Here is a 6,000-nt window from a genome sequence, read left to right on the forward strand (position 1 = left end):
GCTTCTTGTGGAGTTGCTCAATTTATGAGTGGTAAAATGTTTATCAGTTTGAACTATACTGACAGTGCTATTGATTAATCTCTGGAAAGTACAGAACAAGATACTTTCCAGCAGATGTCTCCCTTTAGCTGCTTTTTTAAAATATATTGTTTAACTTAATGCTTTGCTATATTTTTTTCTAAAAGAAACTGTGGCTCAAATGATATGGATACACTCACCCACCACTCAGAAAGCAAAACACCAAATATTGTCCCTATTTTCAAGTAGCTCAACATGGACAACTGTTAATATTTAGAAAATGATCATTGAGAAAACTTTATAATAATAATGAATTGGCCATGGCAAGTTGGCTGCAGCAAGTTGTCCCTGTAGCTGTGGCAGATTGGCCGTGGCAAGTTGGCAGCAATGAGTTGGCCATGGCAAGTTGGCTGAAGCAAGTTGTCCCTGCAGTGAGGTCGCCGTTGCGAGTTGGCCATGGGAAGTTGGCTGCAACAAGTTAGTCCATTCCAAAGCTAATTGCTTTAATTCAGGGGTTCCCAACTGGGGGTGCAAGACGATATTCCAGGGGATGCAAAAACTTGGGCTTTCAAAATTATAGTGTATGTGCATAATTCATTGCCGTTATTTTGAATTTTTGTAAGGGGTGTGAGAATATATCAGAAGCATTCTAGGGGTGCGGGGTATAGAAAAGGTTGGGAGCCACTACTTTAATTAAAGGCAAGAACTTATCCACTTGGAAACTGTTTCTGGACTTTATGAGCAAAACAGAAAAAGATGAAGATTTGATTTTAACTTTTGATAATTAGACTGAAACTGTGGCTATAGAAATGGTTTGTGTTTATTAGAAATGTAAAGCCAAAAGTTGTGATTATAACTTTTTTGTACTCTTCTGCACTGAAAAAAGTCAGAAATCATTGCTTCTCCCCGCTTTTTGTTTCTCTATCTTTGTACTCTTTCCTCTTTCTCTCCTCCCTTTCTTTTCTGATTTTTTGCTTCTGTTTGTTTTTTCTACTATAATAAACCTTAATAAATACCTTAAAAATATCATTCGTCCTTTAAAAGGAATAAGTCCTTGACATTCAGAGAAGAGGCTGCTAAAGGCACAGATGATGCAGCTTTTCCCATCAAAGGACACAAGGATGAAGCAGACACTTATTCACTTGCTTTTTGGTTTATGAAAATATTTGATTTTAATCCACTCGAGTGTGCTTAAACTAGTGAATAGCTAGCAGCAGACATATACGAATATTTTTTTAAAATGTAAGCAAATAACTAGCCCATAACCATCGAAGAGTGGCAATAATAAAAAGACAAGGAGCAACAGAGAGGAACCTTGGGAAGCAAATTATTTGTACAATTAAAGTCATATTGTGGTTTATTTCCTTTTGGCTCAACAAGATAACTGAATTCTGGTTTGTGGTTTAGCACAAAGACCACACTTTTTTTTTTTTTTAGTATTTATTCCCACCAACAGAAGGTTATGGTATGTTTATGATATCAAATGGGGTCATTTAGGCCCAGTAGGATAATTTTTGAGGATTTAAAAAAATAAACCTGGTACAGACTTACAACCACATTTGAACCTAAAATTTCTGTTGCTAAGTGACACAGTTGTTAAGTGAGTTTTGCCCCATTTTGTGAACTTTCTTGCTACAGTCGTTAAGTGGAATACTGCAACTGTTAAATTACTAACACGGTTGTTAAGTGAATCTGGCTTCCCCATTGATTTTGCTTGTCAGAAGGTCACAAAAGGTGATCACATGACCCTGGAACTCTGAAACAATCATTAATATGAGTCAGTTGCCAAGCGCCCAAATTTTGATGGGGAGGCTGCAATGGTTATAAGTGTGAAAAACGGATCAATAAAACTTTATCCTGTTTTATTGATTCTCTTTATGTATTTACCCCATTCTGATTTATTTATTTGTCTGGTTTTTTTTATATCCCATTTTTATTTAACTCAAGGCAGCACATACATACACCTTCCTCCTCCTATTTTTCCCACAACAACAACCTTTTGAGGTGGGCTGGGCTGAGAGAGAATGACCAGGCTTTCATGGCTAAGGCAGGAAATGAACTCTAGTCTCCAGCTTTCTAACCTGGTGCCTTAACCACTAGACCAAACTGACTTATATTTATTTAGAATAGAATAGAGCTGGAAGGGACCTTAGAGGTCTTCTAGTCCAGTCCCCTGCTCAAGCAGGAGAACCTATATCATTTCAGTTTCTTCTTCAAAACCTCCATTGATGGAGCGCCCATGATTTCTGAAGGCAAGCTGTTCCACTGGTTAATTGTCCTCACTGTTAGGAAGTTTCTCCTTAATTCCAGGTTGCTTCTCTCTTTGATCAGTTTCCAATCATTGTTTCTTGTCCTGCCCTCTCGTGCTTTGGACAATAATGTGACCCCCTCTTCTTGGTGGCAGCCCCTCAAATATTGGAATACTGCTATCATGTCGCCCCTGTTTTTTCTTTTCTTTAGACTAGCCCAGGGGTCTTCAAACTTGGCCCTTTTATGACTTGTTTGAAGATCCCTGGACTAGCCAAACCCAAGTCCTGCAGCCATTCTTCATATGTTTAGTCTCCAGGCCTTGGATTATCTTAGTTGCTGTTCTCTGAACTTTTTCCAAAGTCTAAACATCTTTTTTGTAGTAGGGTGACCAAAATTGGTTGCAGTATTCCAGGTGTAGTTTTACTAGAGTTTTATAAAGTTGTACTAATACTTCACACTATCTTAATTCTATGCCTCTGTTTATACAACCCAAGATTGTATTAGCTTTTTTGGCTCTTGCTGCACACTGCTGGCTCATATTCAAGTCATCATCCATTAGGACTCCAAGGTCCCTCTCACAGATACTGTTTTTGAACCTAATCTGTAGTTATACTTTTGATTTTTCTTGCCTAAATGTAAAACTTTGTTTTTCTCCACATTGAAACTCATTTTGTTGGATAGGGCCCATTGTTCAAGTTTGTCAAGATCTTTTTGGATCCCAAGTTTGTGTTCCGAGGTGTTGGCTATTCCTGCCAGTTTAGTATGATCTGCAAATTTGATGAATTCCCCTTCTATTCCCTCATATAAGTCATTTATGAAGATATTGATGAGTACTAAGTACTAAGACGGAACCTTGTAGTACCCCACTGTTTACTTCTCTCCATGTGGATATAGTTCTATTGAAGACTACTCATTGAATATGGTTTGCCAGCCAGCTACAAATCCATCTGGTGGTGATGTTGTCTATTCCACCTTTTTCTAGCTTACCAAGCAGTAGGTTGTGGTCTACTTTGTCAAATGCTTCATTGAAATCTAAGTATACTATGTCCACAGCATTTATTTATTATTGAGAAACAGGTTAAAGATGTTTGATGAAAGGAGTATAAGAAGATGTTGTACATGTAGTCCTTGACTTATGACCATAATTGACCCTGGAAATATAGTTATAAGACGTTGTGGTCATTAAGTAGGTTACTATGTGACCGGATCCAACTTAACAACATTTTAAAGTGGTTGTTAAAGAAAGTGGTGGCGCGGCAGTTAGAGTGCAGTACTGCAGGCCACTTTAGCTGACTGTTCAGCAGGTCAGCGGTTCAAATCTCACTGGCTCAAGGTTGACTCAGCCTTCCATCCTTCTGGGGTAGGTAAAATGAGGACCCAGATTGTTGGGGGCAATGTAAATATATATATACATTGCTTACTGGCGTACACCACTTAGAGAGTGCTTACACTTAAAGCGGTATGTAAGTCTCATAAATAAATAAATAAATAAATAAAGCAAATCCATTATACCTATTATATGCTTTTGCTGGAAAGTGGAAATAATCGACAGAAACAGGCAAAGAGGTGAATAATAATGGGTCTTATCACTGTGGGTCACTGCAATGGATGGATGCTATGGATGGACAGGATGGGGAAAATGGAATGCATAATAGTAAAACCTCTGATGTAATTCTGATAAGGAAACGTTTGCATTATTTTAAATGATGTCAATGCCATTATGTTTTCTATATAGTATATCTCTGGGAGAACTTGAAAAAAACAAGCCACAAAACATAGAAAAAAATGTGCAAATATTTCTGCCTTTATATCCTCATAGTTCCTTTCAAGCTAACATAGTATTTAAAAATAACTTTCTGCAGACTGATTAGAATTGAGAAATCTTCCAATCAATAACAAGAGTCATACAATATTAATGAAGCCTCCAAGCAAAGTTTAAGCCCATATTGCATTAAAAAAACTGAAAAATAAATTGACAAATTGGTTTCCAAGGTATCTTTTTCTAGGCTATATAATAGCCCAGAAATAATTATATTAAAGTGGAACAGATTATCAACCAAATTCTCGGAGAGAGCTTATATTTGGCTTATTGTAAGCTTTTAAATTTATTTTACAGGGCTAAAACAGGGAGAAAAACTGAAATGGGGCTGTAATAACTGGAATTAAATTGTGCTTCTTTCTCTCCATCAAAATGTAAATAAATAAATAAACAAGTGTTTATGTAAAGACACAGAAGAGGGTACAGTTTCATGAAAAAGTATTGTGTTTGTGAAATGCTCAGCTCAATTTCATCTGCAAAGAGGGAAGAAGCATGTGAAATAATCATGATTGGGTGTGCTTGTTGTTACAGATTCTTCTTTCAAGAAAACCTTGTGCTCCCATCCAAGGTCACTCTGCAGCTGGAGTGCTAGCTGATCTAAATGACTGCATGATGGGTCTCTCTGCTCAACAGTTAGGTGCAATCATGTTACTAAGACTCTCTCTTTAAAAAGCTAAATCAAATTGCCCCTAAAGTTTTGCACTGAAAAGGAAAGCAACTATGTAGTAATAGTAATTTAAGTCTGATATCCCTTCTTTCTTAGATATAAACCCTCCGAAATATTCAGCAATAGTATTTTGGGACAGCCTTAACCAACATGGATTAATCTATGGATGTGCTTCTATTGCTTGAAAACTGCAGCAGGGCAGAAGGCCCAGAGTTGTGGGACAGGGCCAGTAGAAAGGTTGGTGAATGAATGAATGGATGGAATAATCAATGGATCAATGAATGAACAATGACTTTCATAAGAAGGAAGGTTTCATTCATGTAGAAAGCACACTAAGTTCACTGAATGAGTTAACATAGTATGGGGAAACTAATTGCCTGATTCATCTAAGCTACATGGACTGGAATTGCAAAACATAATCAACTGAAAGATAGGGTGCTGCCTTGCTGACACACACACACACACACACACACACAGACACACACACACTGACACTGCAGTGAGCCAATGGATTTTATTCAATCCCACCCCCGACAGTTCCAAGAAAGCCCACACAATGTGCATTTCTGGTTGACACGCTCAGCAAGATTGGAGCGATAGCAAAGTCCTTGGCAAAACTCAGTCCACAAACACAATATACAGTCCAGAATCAGTCCAAAGTCCCAAAACATGTTCAAGATACACGAAACAGGAACACAGAACAAGGAACTGGACATGTTATTCCAGCAATACCCATCTCTTAGGGTGGGATTAAATTAAGGTGACCAACTTTTTTACAATGAAAAGGAGGACACAAATAAATTGAAGAAAAAATAACATAAATAAAAGAAACATTTTATTCATTGCAACAACAATACAGACAACTTGCATGTGCAAAGTTTGCCAGCCGGGTGTTTTGGCACGCTCAGCAGCAATTCCTATTGGCTTTCGAAAGCCAATAGTGGGAGTAGCACAACTCATGCAAAAGTTGAAAAAACCATCAAAAAAAGGTGCCGGAACACCGTTCTGAGCGTTTTATGAGGGGAAAAAAAGCCCTGCAGATTAGTCTTCAAATATTGAAAAGGAGGACATGTAGGAGGACACTTTTCGAGGGAGGACAGAACTTACAAAAGGAGGACTGTCCTCCCTAAAGGAGGACGGTTGGTCACCTTATAGGCAATGCCGGTGTGGCCCTTCACAATGGGCAACCTTGCAAGCAGTCTGGCTGACCAGCTGTGCAGCTGTCTCCTCTCCACTCTGAGCATCA

Source organism: Crotalus tigris, unplaced genomic scaffold, assembly GCF_016545835.1.
Source record: "Crotalus tigris isolate CLP2741 ecotype Arizona unplaced genomic scaffold, ASM1654583v1 scf7180000023830.6690815, whole genome shotgun sequence".
NCBI classification, from domain to species: Eukaryota; Metazoa; Chordata; class Lepidosauria; order Squamata; family Viperidae; genus Crotalus; species Crotalus tigris.